This window comes from Sciurus carolinensis, chromosome 5 (assembly GCF_902686445.1).
Source record: "Sciurus carolinensis chromosome 5, mSciCar1.2, whole genome shotgun sequence".
Taxonomy (NCBI): Eukaryota; Metazoa; Chordata; class Mammalia; order Rodentia; family Sciuridae; genus Sciurus; species Sciurus carolinensis.
In genome coordinates, this window is record NC_062217.1 from 98,189,154 (window position 1) to 98,213,378 (window position 24,225).

The 24,225-nt window shown below is 38.5% G+C and overlaps 3 pseudogenes; all 3 read right to left on the reverse strand.

The window, feature by feature from the left end:
* Window positions 1-10,110: 10,110 nt before the first annotated feature.
* On the reverse strand, window positions 10,111-11,051 carry LOC124985509 (protein-S-isoprenylcysteine O-methyltransferase-like; annotated as a pseudogene).
* A 1,845-nt stretch (window positions 11,052-12,896) lies between these two features.
* LOC124985943 (phosphoethanolamine/phosphocholine phosphatase-like) lies at window positions 12,897-13,816 on the reverse strand (annotated as a pseudogene).
* A 3,335-nt stretch (window positions 13,817-17,151) lies between these two features.
* LOC124985902 (kinetochore protein Spc24-like) lies at window positions 17,152-17,758 on the reverse strand (annotated as a pseudogene).
* Between the last annotated feature and the right edge of the window lie 6,467 nt (window positions 17,759-24,225).

Consider the following 24,225-nt stretch of genomic DNA (forward strand, 5'->3'; position numbering starts at 1 on the left):
TTATAAAAGTATTCAAGATACTTCTTTGTACTGTTCATTATTGTTATCTGTAGTCACCCTACTGTACAATAATATGCCAGAATTTCTTCTATTTGTCTATAACTTAGTACTCATTGATGAATCTTTCCCATCTTCCCCTCTCCCTAGTCTCACAGCCTCTGGTAACCATCCCTGTAGCCTTAACATCTATGAGATGAACTGTTTTCAGGTTCACATATGAGTAAGATTCATGCAGTACTTGTCTTGTGGTGTCTTTTGGTTATTTCCTTAAACATAATGATCTCCAGCTCTCTTCATGTTGTTGTGAATGATGGGATTTAATTCCTTTATGGTTCAGTAGTATTCCACTGTGTGTATGTTCCTCATTTTATCTTCCGTTGATGAACACTTAGGTTGCCTCCATGTCTTGGCTACTGTTAAGTACTGTTGCAGTGAGCGTGAGATTGATGGTGTGTCCTTAATGACATGATTTCATCTACTCTGGACCTACACACTGTTGTGGGTTGCAGGGTTAGAAGGTAGTTCTATTTTTAATTCCATACTACATTTCATAATGGCTACATTAATTTACATTCACATCAACCGTATGTGAATTCCCCTGGTTCCACATCCTTCCCACCACTGATTCTCTTCAGTAATTTTGATAAGTTTTTCTTGTTGAAGTAAAAATATTTTTTGATGTGGTTTTGATTTACATTTACCTAATGCTTAATGAGACTGAGCATTTTTTCATATACCTTTTGTCCATTTGTATGTCTTCTTTCGAGAAATGTCTGTTTAGGTCTATTGCCCAATTTTTCCCATTTTAAATTGGGGTGGTATAACTATATATAATAATAATTATAGTATTCCTCACTGTATATTTGGACATGCATATGATACAACCATAATATTTGGTGGATATCATTCCCCAGTGTTTCCCCCTTCCCCTCTTCCCCTCCCTCCTGCTGGTTCCCTTCCTCTGTAATATCTCTTTGATTTTCATGAGATCCACCCTCACCTTTTCTTTTCCTTTTCCTCTCTAGTTTCCACATATGAAAGAAAACATGACTCTTGACTTTCTAAGTTTGTGTTGCTCATCTTTAATCAGGTGTTTGAGTTTTTGTTTGTTTGTTTTGCTATGGAGATTTTGGAATTTCTTATATATTCTGACTATAACCAGTTTTTTCTTTTATAATTATTGTTTGTCCTATTTAGTTATACATGTCAGCAGAATGCATTTTGATTCATTGTACACAAATGAAATACAACTTTTTATTTCTCTGTTTGTACACAATGTAGAGTCACACTGTTCGTGTAATCATACATGTACATAGGGTAATGATGTTTGTCTTATTTCACCATCTTTTATTCCCCCTGTCCCCTCCCCTCCAATTATTCCTCACGACACAATCCAACTTTGCCCCATTATTCTTTTATCACCACTCCCTTTTTATATCAGCATTCACTTATCAGAGAAATCATTTGGCCTTTAGTCTTTTGGGATTGACTTATTTCACTCAACATGATATTCTCCAACTCCATCCATTTACCTGCAAATGCCATAATTTTATTCTTCTTTATGGCTTAGTAATATTCTATTGTGTATATATACCATAGTTTGACCAGTGTATATTTGATGAGTTATTCTAAAACAATGTCATCTTTATTTTTAATTTTAAGAGTCTAAGAATTAAAATAATCTCAGTAAAAAACAAAATGAGAATTGGAGGGTATTCAGATCCATGACCACTTCAGAAGTGGAGAATTTGATCATATTTAGAAGATAGTCATGTAGGTAATGGCCTTTCTCATGCATTCATTTCATTAAATTAAAAAATCTAAAGTTTCTACTTATAATAAATTGTAGGCTTATATGATGGTAAAATTTAAGCATTTATATTATGCTATCCCTGCCAATAACAATTGCATTTTAAACTTAGAGAATATATCATTTTTAATTGACTTAACATAATCTAAGTTTAATGACATAAATGCACAGAAAAACAAATGTAAAAGATAAGTTAAGAATTAATATAAAGAAATTAAATTTGTAAATGATTACACTAGAAACAAAATAAAACCTGCAGTATTGGAATCTTTGTAATAGAATAGCTAATTATAAAACAACAATTATGATTTTTGTATTTTTTGCAAACCCACCTACCTCTGTGATAAGTGCCAATGAAGAAATCAAATGGTTCACTAAGTACTGAATTTAGCATCCCAATACCACAGAGAACAATCCTTGCTAATTGAAATGTGATACATTAACCACTTGGCAATGCAGGGATATTCTTTATTTTCCTGGAATATATGCATACTGGTAATAGCCTAAATGTTATGCTTATTTCACTGTAGAATTATGAAGGAATTAGCACTTGGCTGCTTCAAATTCTTTCTACCTTGCAGCTAAATTAAATATACAATTAAAGACTTAAAAGTGTGTGTGTGCATGTCTGTATGTGTGTTTGTCCTTTTGAGACATATACAGCATAGAAATATTTCTACTTATAGCTATTTAAAATTTATATTATTTATAAACATATATATATATATATATATATATATATGAAACATTTAGTTACTGACTATGGATAATGGATGAATAAAAATGAACAAGAATAGGTAGCAAATTTGATAGACTTAATCTCATTTTCACTGTGCATGTCAGCAAGCTGACTCATCACTGTCCTGGGCCCTATACTTCAGAAGTCCTACCTTGTAAACTACCTTTTATGACATATCTTAAGTAACTCCCTTGAACCTGGATTTATCCAACTGGCAGAGCTATTCCCTACATAACAAGGTGCAGCTCTTTCAGAATGTTACATGTCCTTCCCATGTGGCTGGCCTCAGTCAAGAACCTTGATACCATTTGAACAGTGTAATCTTGAACCTGGGTCTGGGCCCATGTAATATCCTACCTCAGTTTCTCCATTTATGAATACTCTACAACCTTCTGATGCAAGTTCATAGTATTCTAAATGTCTTCAGAATCTCTGGGTTCATGCCAAAAGTCCTTCCAGGAAGTGGCTTGGCCAGCAAATTTTACTCCCTGGTCAGCATGGTATAACTTTCTTACATCACAGGATTTCCAAATGGTGAAAAATGCTGCTTTTGGTTGACTCACCCTCTATAGGAAGCTAGAGAGTGATTTAGTCCAACCATATATGTTCATATGCTATATTTAAAGCTCTTCTGGTTACCTACACTCTCCCAAAGGCATAAGTTGGTTTCTTTAGTGGTCAACTGTACTTAGTAGAGTAGTAATTTCAGAAAGGTCCTGTTTAGCACAAACAGAAATGTGACAGTAAGATACCTTCTTTAAGACTCTTAGAGTTATCGGGTGAAAATATATTGTTTTGGGAGCAGGGAGGGGAGAGAGACACTGACTCTTGGAAAGAAGTCCAGAAAATAATTAAAATTATCAACTGAGTTTGTAGTCATAGGTTGACATGGACAGAGATATATGGCCTACAAGTCTATAAGCAAGAAAGAAAGATATAGGGAAAGGAAAATTGTGAGAAACTAGTGAAGGATAGCTGATCATGAAGTGACCTCGTCTAATATTTAATAATATGTAAGATGATAAATGTAAGAAAGTAGAAGAAATTATAACATTTAAAGCTCACATTTAAAAGAGAAGCATAACTGGCTCCTGGGTTTCTGATAATTTTTTAATATAATGTATCAACATATTCAGGGTTTAGCAAACACTTATTTCCCCTTACATACATTTGGGAGAGGGGACAGTAAAACAACAGCCACTTGAGCACCCTTTAGTTTACAAAAATCTGATATTATAATAAGCATAAAACTTGGAAGATTATGAACAAATCACCAAAATTTTTGTGTAAGGCAGGTACTATATGAACTGAACAACATTTTCTTTCTGCAGACTCTTCTTGACTCTAAAATTAATCATTTGATTTTACTCTGTGGGATGTCTCAAGGGAGAAGAGTTCTCCCACCAACCTACTGTTCTACTGGTTTCTTATTATCTGCCCAACACCTGCAGAGCTGGAGGAGAAGAAATTGTTGATATAACTATATTACTGAAATGTGTAGTTACAGTGCTAATAGACTGCCTCTTATTGAGCCTGAGCCTAACTCATCAGCATTTTAAATAGCAGTTATGGAACTGAATTTGTGAATAGACAGATGATAACAGTGACTTCAATCTCAGCCCACAGATGGCTGACTCCATTGCTCTGGATCCAAGGTGAGGCAGAACATCATGGGGGAAGGGGATGGTGGAGGAAAGCAGCTGGGAGCACGGCAGCAGGAAACAGAGAGAGAAAGAGAGACTGACCTCCCCTCACCAAGGACAAAATATAAATCCCAAAGGCAGGCCCTCAGTGACCCACCTCCTCTAGCCACACCCTATCTTCCTACAGTTACCACCCAGAATTAATGCACTCATTAGGTTAATATTCTTATTTCTACACTTTCTTGCATTATCTTACACATACCCTTTTTGGGGAACCTCATATGTAAATCATAATGCATAGTTTGGTTATTTGAATTATGCTCTTCCTCCCTTTCCCAACCCTTCTCCACCTTACTCATTTGACTTTCTCCAGACCATTATTCTCTCTTTTATTATTGTGAGTTCCCCCTAATTTCTTAAAATTATTTATTTCTTCATAGCTTCTGCATATAAGAGAAAACATTCAACCCTTGACTTTCTGTGTTGGACTTATTTCATTCAGCATGATGTTCTCTACTTCCATGCATTTACCAACAAATGACAGGATTTTATTCTTCTTTATGGCTGAATAAAACTCCATTGTGTACATAGGTCATATTGTCTTTATCCAGTTGTATGATGACAGGCATTTGGTATGGTTTCACAACTTGGCTGTTGTGAACTGTGTTGCTATAAGTATTGAGTGACTGTGTCACTATAGCAACTGATTTTAGCACTTGAGATAGCTGAGTCATATGGTGGTTCATCCCTAGTCCTTTGAGAAATCTCTGGACCACTTGCCATAGTGGTTGTGCTAATTTGTAGTCCATCAACAATGCATAAGTGTACCTTTTTTCCCATATCCTCACCTAAAGTTATTACTTTTTGTATTTTTTTATTACTGCTTTCTTACCGGATTGAGTTGAAATCTCATTGTAATTTGAATTTGCATCTCCTTGATTGCTAAGGATGTTGAATTTTTTTCATATATTTGTTGGACATTTGCATTTCTTCTTTGAAGAAATGTGTGTTTGGTTCTTTTTTCCATTTATTGATTGGAGTTTTTTTGGTGTTAAGTTTTTTGATTTCTTTATATATTTTGTTTATTAACCCATCAGAAGGTGTCAAATATTTACTTCCATCATGTAAGCTATTCCTTAATGTTCTTGTTTTCTATGCTGTGCAGAAGCTTTTTAATTTGAAGACTTTCCACTTATTGATTCTTGGTTTTATTTCTTTAGCTTTAGGAATCTTATTAAGGAACTCAGTGCTTGGGCCAATATGTTGAAGCGTTGACCCTATGTTTGCTTGGGCAGTGTTTCCAGTCTATTCCTATGTCTTTTATTCATTTTAAGTAGTTTTTTGTGCAGGGAGGGATATAGAGATCTACTTTCATTTTGCTACATATTGATATCCTGTTTTCTGCCTATCCAAGAGCATGGTAGGTCTTTCCCAATTCTCATTCTTCAATATCTTCTTTTTTTTTTTTTTTCCTCTCTTTAGCTCTCGATTTCTTCTTACCCTGATTTTGTCTTATTTAACATAATACTCAGTAACTGCTACTTTTGCCTGTGGATGGCGTGCTTCTAAAGTAATTGTTTTCCTCCCAGGATGCTGGATTGTGTCATTTTTGAAAGTGAAGGGTCTTGATAGCCTCATATGTTCACTATTAGGCCCAGGAAGTTCTTCAATTACTTTTGTTAGTATTCTATAATTGTCACTCTTGAAACCATTCATATTCTTGTTTAAATTTATTCCCAAGTATTTTATTTTATTTCAAGGATATTGGGAATGGAATTGTTTTCTTGATTTCTTTCTCAATAGATTCATTATTGGAATATAGAAAAGTTATTGGTTTTTGAATGTTGACCTTGTATCCTGATACTTTGGTGAATTCATTGTATCTAGGAGTCTTTTGTTGGGGTATTTTAAGTCTTTCAATTATAGAATTATCATCAGCAGAGATAATTTGACTTTTACTTATCATTTGTATCCCTTTAATTTCCTTCTCTTGCCTAATTGCTTTGGCTGGAGTTTCAAGAACTAGATTGAATAGGAAAGGTGAGAGTGTACATCCTTGTCTTGTTCCTGATTTTAGAGAAACTTCTTTCAGTTTTTCTCAAATCAGTTTAATGTTAGCTTTAAGTTTGTCACATATTGTCTTTGTGATGATGAGGTATGTTCCTTCTTTTCCAATTTTTTTCCAGTGATTTTAACATGAATGGGTGCTGGATTTTAACATAGATTTTTTTTTTTTTACTTACCTATTGAGATATTCATGTGATTTTTCTCCTTGATTCTATTTATGCGATGAATTATATTTGTTGATTTGCTTTTCTTGATTTGGTCTGTTGAACCAAACTTGCATTCCTGGAATGAAATAAATTTGATCATGGTGAATAACCTTCTTAATGTGTTTTTGAATAAGGACTGCTAATATTTCATTAAGAATATTTGCACCTATGTTCATCAGGAATATTAGTCTGTAGTTTTCTTTCCTTGATATGTCTTTCTCTGGTTTTACTTTTAGGGGATTACTGGCTTCATACAATGAGTTTTAGCATGTTCCCTCTCCTTCTATTTTATAGAATAATTTCAGGAATATTTGACTAGTTCTTTAAAGATCTGGCAGATTTCAGCTAAGAATCTGCATAGCTCTCAGCTTTTATTTGTTGAAAGGCTTTTTATTATTATTTCAATCTTATTGCTTAATATTGGTTTGCTTAAATTTTCTATATCCTCTTGGTTCAATTTATGTAAATCATATGTGTCTAGAAATTTGTTCTTATCTTCCAGATTTTCCACTTTTTTGAAGTAAAAGTTTTCAAAATACTTCCTAATGATTCTCCAGATTTCATATTTCAGCAATGTCTGTGGTGATATCTCCTTTTTCTTCTCTAATTTTGTTACTTTGGATCACTTTCTTATTTTTTTTTATTTGTCTGTATTAGTTACATGTGACAGTAGAATATATTTTGACATGTTATATACATAAGAAATGTATTTCCCATTCTTCTGGTTGTACATGAGGTGGAACTACATTGGTTGTGTATTCATAAATGTATATAAGAAAGTAATGTCTTTTTTTTTTGTAGTGAAATCAAGTACAGTTTATTTAAGAATTGGAAAGAATAATCAGTATCTGTGAAAGAAAATCCAATTGAAAATATTTAAATAAACATTTCTGTATGTAAAAAGAGTAGAATAATTACTCTGTAAGCCCCTCTCCTTGCGACGGGATGGGCTGCCTCCACTCAGGCTGGTGGGGTCTTCTGGGCCCAGGACAAGCAGCCACAGAGTGAGCGCTTCACACCACATCAGAGAGGTGAGGTCTCTAGCCCTGCTGAGCCACTAGGAAGGCCAACTACAGTGGGTGCAACTACCTAAGGCAGTGAGAAGGTGCAGAGGGAACGGGGGCTCACTGTGCCTGTGGCAGGATGTGACCAAGGAGTTCTGGCTGAGACCTCACCAAGTCTGACACTGACACACTGACAGTGGTCTAAGAACGCCTTCCCTGTCATACCAATCCCCAGTTGGTAAGCAAGTGGGAACAATCAATAAAGCCTACTTTCTAGGCTCAAGAAGCAGCTCACACCAAGGAGGGACACCAGGGACGTGCCCTTTGTTTTCTACCCCAGAGGCTCACCTTCTACTGCTTTGCCAACACTTTGCTCAGCAGTGGCCTACAGATCTTCATGAAATGTTTCATTTTATGCTGTTTCAAAGTAGCTTGCTTTCTGTACAATACCCATTCTTTATTTAAGAATCTCCACTTTCACACTTGCAAAGAAATCTGACAGTTTCTCAATGTGAGAAAACTGGTAATGTGGACTTTACAGCGAGTACCCAAAAAGCCTTTGCTCACTGACCTGATTTTCTGCCCTGGGCCTGTCACTGCTATGTTTGTAAATTTAAAAAATAATCTCAACAGCAGCAGGCGAGGTCAATCCACAGTTCACCTTTCATCCCTAAGCCATGGCTGTCTCCTGCCCTGGGACTACAGTGAGGATAGGAACATTCTCACTACCATGCCATGGGAATTACTTTTTAAAACAATGCAATGTCAGCCTTCAGTGGTATGAAGCAGCATCACTGTGAAACCTCAAGACTTAGGATCCTTTGCTCCTGGGCCTGGAAAGAAGGTAAGCTTATTGGCCTCCAGCAGATGGATGCTGACATTAAATGCCAACACCCAGCCTTACCACCCATACACCAGGGACCATCATTAGCTGCTCTCCATCCATCAAAAACAACTTCATGGCCCCCAGGGGGAATGGAGGCTGGGTCCAGTCTTGCTTAGATACAGTGAGAAACAATTTCACCTCAAAAAGCTGGGGATGGCTGCCAAAACCCCAACCACGCCCTCTGTCAGTCTGCAGTCCTGGTAAGGGAAGTTCGCTTCAGGTAAGTGAGGTCTGGAAACACTGACTGACCTGACTCAGGGTCCCAGAGTGAGTGTGTTCGAGCTGTGTCCCGTCAGACACGGTTCCCACCACAGGAACTCAGTGCTGCTGCAGCCATGGACTTGCCAGAATGCCCTGCAAGCCCCTCGTGAGGGTCATGGCTCTCAGACCAGCAAGCATAGTGCTGGTAGTCGACAAACCCATAAGCCTCTTTGGTATACCTAACAACAAAATATTAAGCCATGAGATCTAGAAATAAGCCATATTTCTGAGCTGGGAAAATGCTCTGTCAAACATACACTTTAGGCATGTGCACAGCTAACCAGGTTCAGTCCACCTCCATGTAGTTCACTGTGTGAGTTCATCGTGTCATCCCTCTCATCTAAGTATGAAGAATGTTCAACACTGTCTGTCTACACAACACCCGTGTGAGGTAGGTGGTATTGATTCCATTCTGCAGATGGGGAGGTCTGAGCAAGGGTTCAGAGGCTCCTCCAAAGCCATGAGGCATGGTAGTGACCGAGCAGTGCTCTGGGCACACACCAAGGCCACCTTCACATTCGTGCTTCATTTGTGCCACTACAAACTGCCAGGAAGGATTTCACAAGGAGACCAAGTTCCTGTCCAGCCCAGGACTAGGCAAAGGTCTCGCCTCTTAAGGCTTTGAGGCTTGACTCAAGAAGCCAACTGCTCTCCCCAGAATGCAAAACTAAAATGCTGACTGAACCTCAGTTGTGAGAATCTGCTTTACGGAAGATGTTTGAGTTGCTTTGCCTGAATTTGCAGTTGTACGTGCTGCAACCCCTTTAGAAAAGATTGCCTGATGCAGCACAGGGGGAGAATGTAATTTTGGGAGAGAAAAAAAAAATGCTTCATAGATTTACATTGAAACACAAAAATATAAGCTATTAAAATGAGAATAAAACCCCAAATAAATGGACCAATATTTCTCAGCGTTTCATGATGCCTTGCATGGAGCAGGCATTCAGTAAGCATTTGCTGGAGAAAGGAAAAATAAACACATCTTTGACTTGCCTGTCAGGATAACAGGAGAGCAGGAACAAAAACCCCAGGAAAGCCAAGGGCCCACAGTCCCCTGGCCTGGGGTGCCCATGGTCACACAATGCAACACAGCCAAATCAGAGAGGGCTGTGCTTACTTGCTGCCAAATCAAAGCTGGAGCTCAAAATACCAAATGAGCACTTTTAAATTTATGCTGCTATTTATAAAAAATAGCTGTGTAAATACGACTAAGCCAAAGTGTCATATAAGGAAGAATCCTTAGAATTGGATAGATTTCATGCACTAAGGACAGAATAAAGAGGTAAAAACTGTGCTGTTGTTTTTCAGTTAAAGATTTTCAATGCATTTTTTTAATGCGGCAACACCCACCACTGTGGCTGAGGCAGAAGCTCTGCTACAATCAACATCTACCTCTCCTGAGGAGTCCTGGGACAATGCAAATACACTGTGGCTTCAGGGGCACTGGATTGTGGCCTGGATTCTCACCAGGTCACTGTAGAAGGGGTACTGATGAATATTGCTGTAGTTTGTTTCTTGTTCATTGTTAATCTATGTCTACCTTGATTCAGCACAAGAACAGATTGCTCCCGTGGGTCCTTTGGTCCTAAGGCCTTCTGACCATTTGGTCTTGGGGTGACATTCCAGAAGAGTAATTAGTGACATATAAAATGACTAAGAAAATTCATTCCTCAGTGGCCAACTGAAAGCAGTTTTGTCCTGGGCTACATGGGGCCAGAGGCCCTTGGTCTCTCGAGGCCCCCGCCCATCATAGCTCCACCTTGACTCCCTTTATGAAAGGCAGACCTGTAGGCACCCTCTTCTTATACTCCAGGTACTCCTCTCCAAAGAAGTGAATCAGGGATATTTCTTCTTCCTCTGTTCAATCACGGAAGAATCGCCACACTGTCAGGGCATAGACAACACCACAGATGGGGTTACACATCATCACCTGGGTTCCAATACTCCAATAAAACCATCCCACATAGAAAGGGTGCCGGAACCAAGCATACACACCACTTGTCACCAGAGTATGGGTATCTGACCTCTCGTTCTGCACCACGTGGTTGAAGTTGGAACCAGCTATAAACATGGCAGCTTTCCTCAGGCATTCTCCAAAGAGCACCATCAGCAGCCCCGTGGCACTGAGCCAGGTGATCTGCTTCAGTTCAGTCAAAGTGATTCCAGGAAGACTGGCTAAAACTTAGCAGTATGCCGCAGCCAAACACAAAGTCAAGGAAACAAGCTCGGATGGCTGGTAAGGGCTGCCGGTAGAGCAGCAGCAGCAGCAGCAGCAGCGCATTGAGCCAGGTCACATAGAGCGCCAGCCCAGTGCGGCCCTGCAGGCCGGCGCGCGTGAGCAGCGGCAGCGCGAGCACCGAGGCGCCCAGCAGGAAGGTGGCGAGGCGGAGGCGCGCCTTGGAGCCCGGCAGAGCCCGCGGAGCGCAGCCCGCCATGGAGCAGGGCGGCTGACCAGCCCGAGGCTGTCGAGCGGGCAGCGGCGCCCACAGTAGCCAGGGAAACCCGCCGGCTGCGCCTGCGCCTAATGTCTTTTTTATCTTACTGTTTTCTATTCCCACTTGCCCTCCTTTCCCTTCATTCCCCTTTTTCTAATTCAAAGTACTTCTAATCTTCCCTACTTCCCACCCCATTGTGGATTTAGCACCCATATATCAGAGAAAACATTCAACCTTTGGTTCTTTGGGATTGGCTTATTTCACTTAGCATGATAGTCTCCAGTTCTATCCATTTACCAGCAAATGTCATTATTTTTTTAATAGTTGAATAGTATTCCATTACATAAATGTACCACATTTTCTTCATCCATTCATTTGTTGATGATTCCCCTAGGCTGAGACCATTGTTTAGCTATAGGGAATTAAGTTTCCGTAAACATTACAGTTTGGCTAAGAATTTATCAATCTTGTTTATCTTTACAAAGAACCAACTCTTTGCTTCATTGATCCTGTGCATTGTTTTTTTATACTAAATTTCATTAATCTGAGTCCTTATTTTAATTATTGCTTGATCTACTGGTTTTAAAATTAATTTATTCTTGCTTTCCTAGAACTTTGAGATGTAACATTAGGTTGTTCATTTGAGATCTTTCTAATTCGCATCTAAATGTGACCTGCCATTTTTCTCTTGCAGTTTTAAATTTCTCTTTGTCCTGCATATTAGACATTTTAATTTAAATATATCTTATAGGGGATCTCTTTTGATCTTATCTATTTGGAATTCTGAATATCTCTTGTATTTGGATGCCCTTTTCATTTTTGAGGTTTTGAAACATTTCTGATATTATTTCACCAAAATGATTATGCATGCCTTTAGTTCGAATATCACTTCCTCCATTGATGCCAAAGATCCTTAGATTTGGTCTCTTCATGTTTTCCTATATTTCCTAATCATTCTGGTCATGAACTTTTATTGTCTTCATTGCTAAATTTTCAAGATTATATACCTTGTCTTTGAGATCTGAAAATCTGTCTTCTTTGTGATTCAAACTATTAGTGATATTTTCCATTGAATATTTTTTCCCCTCTTCACCTCCTTTATAGTTCTCAAACACCAGAGGGAGAAGGGGCTTGGTTTTCCCTGACTCTGCTTTAAAACCTCATGGCTTTCTGTCCCATATGGAAGGAGGGGGACGTGGAGGATGATTTTGGTGAAGTCCCTGGACTCTTGCTGCATAGAGGAGACTCGGTGGGAGGAGATACCTTCGCACGCTGTGAAGTCCCTGGCTGGTCTTAACCGAGGTGGACGGTGTGCTACCTCGTTCACCACCAGGAGGCTACTGTTCCCTCTGGGTTTTGTTTTGTTTTGTTTTGTTTTGTTTTGTTTTGTTTGTTTTTTCCATTTAGAGGTGCTGGTGGGCTGGGAGGGGGTTGGCAAGGTGTTGCGAGTACAGAAATAGTGTGGAATTTCCGTGGCTGAAGCAAGATCGGGGAGGCCTGGAGCTGTCAGCAGAGAGGATCATCTGTCTCCACTGAAAGTCCGGTGGGGCCATGAGGAGTTTGGGGTCCTGGGTCCCCTTGAGCGAAGACTGGGGGAGGGGAGATTACGCAGCCGAGGCAACAGTTAAAGCAGTGGGAGGTGTTCCTTTTCTCATCTGCCAAGGAGTCCCTTCCTCCCAGTTCGGAGCACAGGGTTTTGGAAACGCTGCTGTCTCCTTCAGGGTATGCACACCACTCCGCTATGGACAGACTCCAGAATTGAACTGTTTGTCGTGGAACTGGGGACAGCAGCAGATCTGGGTCAACTGCATAGATAGGGACCGTTGGGAACCTCTCCCAGAACGAAATTCCAGAAATTACCGGAGGGACATAGCAAAGCGAAAAGGGAAGAGGGAGTAGTAAAACTAGGTTTGTCTTTCCCAATTCCCCCTCCCTGTCCTTCCTCAGCCCTCTCGCCGGGGCGCCCCCTCCAGGCGGCAGTGCTCAGCACGTCTTCAGCACCTGTTGCAGATGGAGGCGCACATCGGTGGCCGTTTCCCAGGGCACCACGCTGGCGCGGAAGGAGCTGGGCTCGACCTTTTGTGCCTCCTGAATGAGGCGGTGCATGGGGTAACCACGGCGCGGGAAGGCCACATCACCGCCGCCAGCAGCCCCATCGGGCAGAAATCTTTCTCACCATCGCCCACGTAGAAGAGGCTCGAAGTGCACACCATCGTGGGCCCGCTCCCGCAGGTAGTCGCTGAGCACCTTATGCTTGCACATGTTGCCTGGGCAGCGCGTGCAGCTGTGTGTGTGGAAGGGCCGCAGCACCAGTAGTCCCCGAGCGTCAGGCCCGGAGGAGTTGCTGAAGTTGCGACGGAAGAGGCAGTGGTGGCCGGCTGCACGCAGGGCGCTCTCCACACGGAAAAAGTGTTGGCATCCGAAATGAGAATAACCTGAAGCAGGAGCCCTGCTTGGCCACAAACTGTAGCAAATCTCCCATACCCGGAGACAGGGGGATGGCCTCGTAGACAGCGCACAGGTTCCGCGGCCGCACGCCCTGCTCACCCAGGTACTTGAAGATGCGCTGCATGTACTGTTGTAGAAGCCCTCGCAGTAGGTGGCTCTCAGGCTCTCTGGCAGTCGCTGGCCTGGCGCAGCGCGCACAATCGAGTCCTCACTGTTTTCTCCACGATGGTCTCGTCGAAGTCGAAGGTCAGGAGGAAGCGCGGTGTGCTGTCCCTAGTCAGGCATCGGAGGCCAGCAACTGGAAGACACCCAGTCATTGTCAATGCATCACCCTGAGCACCACCTCTAGGGACTCTGTTGACTTCCAGTCATTGTCCAGAGCTCCTCTGGCATCTTTGTCCTGAGTGATCGAATCCTTTTGTGGTCACCAAAAGGGTCTCCAAAAGAGGTCAGGATCTCTGAGTTTCTCCCTCAGGGGGAATTTGGGGGGACGCGGTGTCTTATCCACCCCCGGATTTCTGGGCTTCGGCTCACGAGTCCCTCCAGTCCAGAGGGACCGTGGATGATGTGCGTCTAAGTCGTCCCCTCCACCTGCCCCCCATCCCCCTCCATTGAATGTTTAATTTGATTAACTGATTATTTTATTTCCTGGCTATCTGTTTGATACTTCTTAAGACTATTTCTTTATTGAAATGATCTTTTACTTTCTGTATTTTCTCTTACTTCACTTTCTATCTCTTGTTTAATTCCTTGATCATTTTAACCATTGACTCTTTGACTTGTTTGGCATTTTGTCATTTCAATATCTGAGGATTCAGTTCTTAGGGATTTTAAAGTTTCGGAGGCATTTTATTTCCTTGTTATATCATGTTTTCTGTATTTCTATGTTGAATTTGTGAATTTTTCTGAATAGATCTTACTCCCACTGTTGACTGGAAGAATTTTTAGTAGGCTACTTTAATTGTATTATATGTTTTAAGCACTGGGAGTAGCTCTGTTTCAGAGGGTTCAGTCAACATGTCCTTAGTATTTTGATCAATTATTTATACTCCTTTAAGGGGAACTGATGATCACCTATAACTTAAGAGCAAACCCTATACCAGTAAATCTAAATTTGTTAAAATATTTTCTAAATCTCCACTGTGTTCAAAGTGTAATAGGAAAATAGTACACCGAAATAGGTATTTTGGTATTAAAATACCTATTAGGTATCGAAATTTTGGTATTAAAAAATAAAATTGTTATTATACTTACCTAGGACATGAAAATAGAAGAGAAAGAAGAGGCCATGTGAAAGAAGAAGGATGAGAACAACAACAACAAAAAAAACTAAACAACTAAACAAGCCAGCAAAATAAAATCTAAACCAAATAGTCAGATACATCTACCCACACCCTTGAAAAATAAAAAATCACATACACTCATGTAAACCCACATAAATAAAACGTCACAAAACCCAAAACTACCTCAGGGTGGAGAAGGGCAGAAATAGGCAGGAAATAGAAAAGTGATGAGCAAAAAAACAGGATGGGAATATAAGATAGTGTTGAAGAAAGCAAGTACAGAAACAGATTGGAAAGGTCCAATTAGTACAAAATTATAAATTTGAAAATTAAAATCTAGAGATAAAGGCACCCATTTGAACCCTAGATGTTTGGATGGGTGAAACAATATGTTCACAGGGCCAAGGACACTGTTTCAACACTAAAAGTAGAAGGGGCTGAGGATGTGGCTCAGTGCCTGAGCACGACTGGGTTCAATGCTCAACCCCACAACAACCAAAATGAAGCAAAACACAATTATCTTGAAGCAACTACAGAGGAACGAAATATTAAATGGGAAGTGGTTGGTGGTGAGGAAAAAGGATAGATAGGAGAGGTAATGGCAAAGAGAAAAAGAAAGTAATGAAAGATTATAATCATTATAGGCAAGAATAGCATAATAGTGTGGATATTTTCCATTTATCACATTATAACTTTACCAATACAAAATGCATAAGAATGAATTAAGGAAATCAATTTCTGATAAGATAGGAGGATAAGAGAATCTATCAAATCAATGCACAAGGTTATACCAATGAAATAAAGAGTCAAATAATTATATGCTACTTAATATACATAAATCACAATATATAAATATGTTAATTATATTATCATATACTAACATATAGTAATTATATAATAATTAAAGAGTCAAAAATTATTCCATGTTGATATTTCTGAGAAAGGAATTGTTAGTGAACCATTCTGGTCCTGAGTCATGTGTGTTAGTTGCTTTGTATTTAAATCTTCTTTTGGCTCAAACTGTGCATATTTCTGATAGAGATGTCAGAAGTTCTTGAAAGCTTTATGATTCCATTTTTCTTTTCCCTTAGTACGCCAGAAGGGGGTTTCCTATGCCCAGTGTTGTTGTAGAATATTACTCTTATTTTTTAAACCAGCTTATTTTTCTGAATAATAATAACTATATATATATATTCAACAACTATACATATGTGTATACATATACACATATGTGTGTGTATATATATTCCTTTGTTTCTTCTGCACACTGCCTCTCTGAATTGGGATCCAACTCTTCTCTGCATGGTTGAACAACTGTTGATCCAAATCAATCAAGGTCCAGTCAGTTATTGGACTGTTATTCACCCACCAATTTCCACCAACCTTCTTTTTCTTTAAAAATTCAAATTTAGTAGCATTTGTTAGTGATTGTTTAGGTTTATGAAATCTATCCTTTAATTTCCATTACTATCATTTCTTTACTATCCTTGCATTACTATCATTTCTTGCATCCCATTCTTTCCTTCTAAATATTATATTCTTTCATTTTGATAGTTGTTTCACTGATGATATTTGAGTATTGAGTTACCTTAATATTTATAAGTTTTCATCTGAAAATCTTCATATCATTTTTACACTTTCACGAATGTTAAAATGGACATAGGATTTTAGATTAAGAATTTTTTTATTCACTCTTTGAGACTATGTTATATTATTATGGATTATATTATTGCTGATGAGAAATTCATCATCAATTCGACTTTCATTAATTTGGAACTTAAGTCTTCAATTCTGGATATTTCTCATCCATGCTCACTGAGAAATGGGATTTAAAAAAAAACACACAGAACATTCCCATTAAATTTATCTTTTTTTTTTTTTTCCCAAGTAGTGGTGATTGAATCTAGAGCCTTACACATGCTAGGGAAGTATTCTACCACTGAGCTTCATCCCCAGCCTTATCTTCATTTCAAATAGTTATAATTATATGTGCTTATACTGTTTATTAAATTTTTATAATTTTCATACAATTATTTATCCAGATTAATATCATTGAGGTTTTCAGATATATATAAAAGTTTACATATTATTTCATTAGTAACAACTGCAACTTAACATGGTCAGTGAAATTTTTATTCAATTTTAAATTTTATTTGATATGCAAAAACATTAAAAATTGTGCATACTAATGGGGCGCTATGTGATGTTCTGATGCATGTATATATTGTGTAATGTTTAAATGAAGTTAAAATATTTATTTGCTCAGATTTTTTTTTTTTTTTTAATGTGCAAACATTTAATTTTAAACTGATGATCACGGAGCTACCACCACCCTCCATGGCCAATTCAGCAGGTCATGAGGCTCTGAGCTACCACTTGGTGTCCACCGGGCTCCAGAGATAGTCGCTGATGAATTTCTTGGAGAGTTGGGTGCTGTCCAGGTGGATGGGCTGAGCCATGCTGGGGCCATTGATGGATGCCTTTGATCATTCCTGGCTTGCTCTCTAATCCCATTCGATTTTACTAATTCGGTGATAAAGTTGAGCCACATACACAGCAGAAGGGATGGTGACCATCGTGTCCTCGTCAACCTCTCTCTCCTGTCTTTCCAGATCGGCCTCAGGCTCCCTGAGCTCCTTCAGCTCTCTGGTGAGCTGAAGGAGGCTGGCCTGCAGGCGAGCGTCGTCCTCGGTCGCCTTCCCGAGCTCGGCTTCCAACCGCTGCCGCTCCGCTCTCCCCTCACACGCGCTCCTTTTACACGCGCTCCTTTGAGTCAAGAAGGCTCTGGGCCACCTCTTCCTCTGAAGCCAGGGTCTCTCGCAGCCGCTGCTCGGCGCAGTCTTGCGTCTCCAGCAACCCCTCCAGTATCTGCTCCTGGCGCCCCAGTAGCCGCAGCCGCTGAGCCTCGGCGCGATTAGCGCCCAGCAAGCTCAGCGGTCCCTGGCTCACCTACTCAATATCGTGGAAGGCAGCCATGATGATGCCAGTCCTGAACCCGCGCAAATTCGACTGGCTTGTTGTTTCTTTATGGTTAAAACAATAAAAGTTTCTTCCAGCTTTTAAAAATTTACCATGTTATTGTAATCTACAGTCACCTTACTGTATGATGACACACTACAAATTCTTACTCTATCTGATGAGAGCTTAATACGCATTGATCAACTTTTTTCCTTCCCTTGTTCCACCCTACTCTATCCAGTCCCTGGTAGCCACCACCATTCCATTTTTTTTTTTTTTTCATTTTATTTTTTTGGCACCAGGGATTGAACCCAGTGGTGCTTAACCCACAGAGCCACATCCCCAGCTGTCCCCACTCATGCCTTTTTATTGAGACAGAGTCTTGCTAAGTTGCTTAGGGCTTTGGAATCCTCCTAATTCAAACTTTTGTGTTGCTGGGATTACACGTGTGTGCCACATCACCCAGCCACCATTCTATTTTTTAACTTCTATATCAACATTTTTAGATTTCACACGAGTGAGGTGCTTGTGGTACCTTAGCCATTAAGTAACTAGCTTATTTCACTTAACATAGTGAACATAAGTTCTGTACATGTTGTTACAAATGACAGGATTTCATTATTTTTTAAGGTTGAAAAATATTTCATTGGATATATGTACACATTTTCTTTACCCATTCATCAGTTGATGAACACTAAAGTTGCTTGCATTTCTTGACTATTTTGAATAATGCACTAATAAACGTGAGGGTGCACATGTCTCTTCAATATACTGATTTTACATTTCCCTTGGATATGTGCCCAGTAGTGGGATTGCTTGATCATATGCTAGTTCTATTTAATTTTTGAAGGACTCTCTATAAAGTTTTCCACAATGGTTCCACTAATTTATATTTCTCTAAAACAGTGGGCAAGGATTGGATTTTCTCTATATCCTCTCTGTCCCTTGTTAGCTTACTCATATTCATAACAGACAAGCAAAATGGGGTGAGGAAATACCCCATGTGATTTTGAAAGATGTTTTCCTGATGATTTTAAAATTAGTTTATTCTCATTAGTACACTACTGAGTTTTTGGAGTTCTTTATATATTCTGGATAGTAAATCATTGTCAGGTGTATAATATGCACATATTTTCTACTATTCTTAGATTGACTCTTCACTGTTGATTGCTGTGTAGAAACTTTTTGCTCGATGTTATCCAAATTGTCTATTTTTACATTTTTCTCTGGGCATTGGGGATCTTTTCTAGAAAAGTACTTATTCATTCCAATGTATTAAAATATTCACCTATTAGTGAATATTTCACTACTAGTAGATTCAGGGTTTCAGTCCTCACATTTGAGTTTTTCATCCATTTTGAATGGATTTTTGTAACTTCTGAAAGATAAGAGTTCTGTTTCGTTCTTTTGTATGTGAGTATCCAATATTCACAGTACCATTTATTGAAAAGTGATCTTTTCTCAATGTGTGTTTTTATCACCTTTGTCAAAAATCAGTTGTCTATAGATACGTGGATTTACATGTAGGTTCTCTTTTGTGCTCTGTTGGTCTGTGTGTCTGAGAGTTAGTATCAATTTTTTCAAAGTTTGTGTAACTCAGGGTGAAACTGTCTAGTCCTGGGATTTTCTTTGATTGGACAGTTTTTTATTATTGATTCAATCCTGTTACTTGTTATTAGTGGGTTCAGGTTTTATATTTTTCATGACTTGATCTTGATAAGGTGTATGTATCCAGGAACTTCCTATTTTTTCTATATGTCAATTTGTTGTTCAAATTTGTTGACATATAGTTGCTCATAATAATCTCTAATGAACTTTTAAAATTTTTGTTTAGGTTTTAATGTTTCCCTTTTCTTGTCTGATTTTATTTGAGTCTTTTCTCATTTATTTAGTTCAGTTGAGGGTTATTTTCCTACTTCTATATGTTTAAGGAACTGGTTTTTTGTTTCACTGATCTTTTTTATTTTCTCTTTTAGACTCTATTTCATTTATTGCTGTTCCTTGCCTTGTTCATTATTTCTTTCCTTCTATGAAATGTGACTATTTTGCAGTTCTTATGTTAGTAGTTCCTTGACATGAAGTAATATGTTGTTTACTTCTTATATTTCTACATTTTTGATATAGGTCTTGATTACTATAAACTTTCCTCTTAGTACTACCTTTGGTTTATCTGTGAGTGTTGATAAGTTGTATCTCCATTACTATTAGTTTCAATTTTTAAAAATTGTGATCATAAAGACAAGAAAAGAAAGAAAAAAGGACAAATATGCTAAAAAGAAAAGTCCATACTTAAACTCTATTTCTTACAACTTTTTGAATTTTTAATTGTGTCTGATTTTACATCTTTCTTGTTTCCTCTCTCTTAACATACTAATGTATCTATTATTATATTAATCATTCTGCTTAGTCTTCTTACTAAAAATAATAATAATTTATACATCATATTTACAATATTAAAGAACTCTGAATTGGTATTGCTAGTCTTAACCATGAGTTTTATACCTTCTCAAAATTTTCTTCTTTGTCATGAACATCACTTTCACTTGAAAGAAATCCCTTTCCCATTTTTCATAGAAAAGGAATGACAGAGCTTTTATCTTGCTTTTTGCTTCTGTTTATGCTTCCTTCATTTCTGAAGAGTGTTTACCTGGTTATGGTGTTCTCAGTTGGCATGTTTCTGTTGTTTTATTTTCCTTCAGTACTGGGAAAATCTCATTCCACTCTCTACTGTTCTATAAGGTTTCTGCTAATAAGTCCTCTATCAAGAGAATTGAGACACCCTTCTGCATTACTTCTTTTGTCTTGCTGCTTAGAGGATTTTCTTTTCATAATTCAACTTGAGAGCTTGATTGTATATTTTAGAGTAGACTTGATTGAGTCAAATTTGACTGAGGACTTTTAATTTCTTGTACTTGGATATTTCTAACCTTCTCTAGGTTGGGGAAATTTTCTGTTATTATCTTCTGAATAAATTTTCTATTCATTTGATATTCTTAAGTCCCACTTGAACCCTAGTGACACAAATGTTTGATTTTTTAGTGGTGTACCAAAGTTCCCATAAACTTTCTTCATTCCTCTGCATTTTCTATTTTTCTTCCAACTGTATTTTCCAATACACTGTCTACAAGTCCACTATTTCATTTTTCTTTTGATTTACTGCTATTGATTCCTTATTGTACATTTTAATTTCACTTCATATATTTTTTAGCTCAAGGATTTTTCTGCTTGATTTAAAAAAAACTGTTTACATCCATTTGGTAAGTTTTTCTGTATTTAATAGATTCTCTCTTCTTTTTAAAGCTCACTGAATTTCCTTTAAAATTTCTTTTAAATTCTCCATCAGAGGGTTGTCCCATAGTGATTGCTATCTGATCAGTTTCTAGTACCATATATTGACCATTATATGAGGTCATGGTTTCTTTAAAGATGTTGATTTTTCTTGGTAAGCAATATAATCTGGGGATTGGAGAACTGTATTTTTTTCACTATTTCAAAATCTGATTTTATTTGTGTCTTTCTGTCCTGAAATTCCAAGCAAGCTGCTTACTTTCTCTGAGCCTGTGATCACTTCTACTATTTCAGCACTGAATGGTACCCAAGTTCAGGTTTTTCGGTAATCTTTTATTGGTGTTATCATTATTTCAAAACTAAATGGTTTTCCATGCAAGGTTTATCCCCAATCTGCAGTTGATGTATTCTTCAGAGTGAACAAGGAAAGTACCTAGAAAAGATAATCTACCTCCACAGCTTATTTCTGTGTCCATATTAGGCCCAAATACCTCCTCCGCCTGCCTGTGATCAAGGACTTGGGGATTCTGCCCAGATATAGATGATTGTGACTGGAACACAATTTCAATAGATCAGGGTCATGGGTCTCCCCACAGCTCTGGGTTAGATCCATACACTCCAGGGTTAGGGCTGGGGTCCATTAGATTCCACCCAGTGTTAGCTTTCACCAGCCTTGGTGTCAAATTTAGGGGCAATTCCTGTGGTTACTACCTTGTCCTACTTCCAGCAAATGGGATCTTTTCCATGCTGTAATAATGCCCAAGGTTTGGGTAATGTCATCAAAAGCAGTCCCTCAGTTTCTTAGGTTGATGATTAACTGCCTTGTGAGTAGATTCCATAATCACAAGGATCTGAACAATCTAAGGGTTGGCTCCAAGGCCCATACCATAGCTATCATTGATGAAGGCCAAAACCCAAATATGCCATACCAGGGCACAGGTCTCTGCCTGGTGCCAGGACAGGTCTAGAGCCCCATCAGTAAGTACAGACTAGATAATAATTGTACTGCCCAAGGTTAGGAATGGTTGCTAGAGACAGTCCTTTGGCCATCAAGACTGATATTAAACTGAATCGCACACAGTCATAGGTACCTGCAGTTTCAGGAATGTGTGTGCCCTAGGATAACCCTAAGACTGGAAACTATGTAGGCCATTAGGGTTTAGGTAGGAAGTGTCCCCCAAAATCTCATGTGTTAAACAATGCAACAATGTTCAGAGGCGAATTGATTAGATTATGAGAGTTGTAACCTAAACAGTGGATTATTCCACTGATGGATTAACTGGGTGGAAACTGTAGGCAGATAGGGTATGGCTGGAGAAAGTAGGTCACCAGAAACATGACATTGGGGAATACATTTTGTCCCCAGTGAGCACAGCTTTCTCTCTTGGCTCCCTGTTTGCCATGTTCTGAGCTGTTTGCCTCTGTCATTCCCTTTTGCTTTTATGTTCTACCTTACCTGTTGCCTAGAGCTATGGAGTTAGCCAACCATGAACTGAACCTCTGAGACCATGATATATAATAAACTTTTCCTCTTCTAATAAGTTGCTCTTGCCAAGTTTTTTGTTCACAGCAGTGCCAAACTGACTAAAACACAGACTGAAACTTTAGTCTAGCTGGCTGATTTCAGCCTGATTCTGGGATAGACTTAGAGGTTCTATCTACATGCTTTAGCCTATGTGTGGGGCCTTTGGTTTATAACTAGTGCTGGACTCTACCATAGTGAACCTGGCAATGAGCTCTAAGACAAAGAACTGTGCTTATTTCAGTGCCTTGTTCCCCAGAAGGTGAAGTCTTGCTCCTTCCTATGTCACCCAGATTTGGGGGAGTGCTAATGGAGTCTTTATGTCATCAAACTCATACAATTTCAGAAGCTCAGCCCATCAAGTATTGGCTTGGTTTTTGGGATCCAAGAACTCTGGCCAGCATTGTTTTATCCTGATGGGAGTGTTAACTGAATTCACTCCAACGGGTTGTGGGAATTACACTTAATTCCCTCCTCATATCCAAAGTTGAGGTGTCTCTATGATAGACAGTTTAGAGTTGGGGAAGGGGTGATGTAGTTGATCTCTTTCTTCCTTCTTGAGTGCATCATTCCTTTCTGTTATGCAAAAAGCAACCATGATAGTTTCTTACCTGGTTTTCTTAATTCTTGTGAAAGTAGTTTGGCATGTTAACAGCTTCTTAACTTGGTTTATCTGTGGGAGAGTACTGCTGAAGGATCATATTCAGCTCCCATCTTGTTCTGCTCCTCCCCTATTGAGTTTTTAAACAGTAATTAATTCTTTCAGAAAGTTATTTTTTACTTTTTGAATTTTGTTCTACCATATTTCATACTTTACTATCTTTAATTTGCTGCTATCTGTTTTAATTTTAAATATTCATTTTTTTGATGTCTTCCAGATTGTATTCTCATTTCAGTGAAAATATTTTGACAGGAAAATATTCCATCTTATTATATATAAACTGAGTTCATGTTGAATCTTATGTGTTTCTCTTGTTTGTATGCCACCGTTTACTTTTACCACAGTATTTAAATCTTCCTTTTGCTGGGTTGTTCCCATCTCCTCCCTCATAATGTCTCATGTGCTGTGGGTTCAAGAAGTATCTATATAACATAGCTAAGTGTTTCCTTTTTTGGTTTTAAAATTTTAAAATTTTATTTTTTAAAAATTTGTTCTAATTAGAACAAATTGTACATGACAGTAGAATGCATTTTGACACATTGTACACAAATGGAGCACAACTTCTCCTTAGCTATGTTTTCTTTGTCTAGGTTCTGTGTATTTTTCACCTATCTCATGAAAATATTTGTGTTTAGCTATTAATTTTTTACTCTGAAACTTCAAAATCTATTGCAAATTGTCATATGTGTTATGTTTAGGGGTTTCAATTTCTTTTCTATGGTATATGATTTAAAGACAGTTTCCTTATTATTTGTGTGGTCTATATCAAACTTTGAGTGGAAAGAGTTTTAGTTCAAATATGATTGTTTCATGAAAGCTTCAAATTATTTAGTGTTTTCTGGTTGTTTTATATTTGTTGTCTATGAAAAGAAGGAAGGGTGATATCAACTGGAGAAAGGGGTAAAGAGAAAGCAAATACCCACAACCAAACCTTAGAAGTAAGGAAGTCTATCATCGTTTCCTAAAGTGATATCCATTTCTCACTTCAAAATGGATGCTTGGGCACTCAGCAGT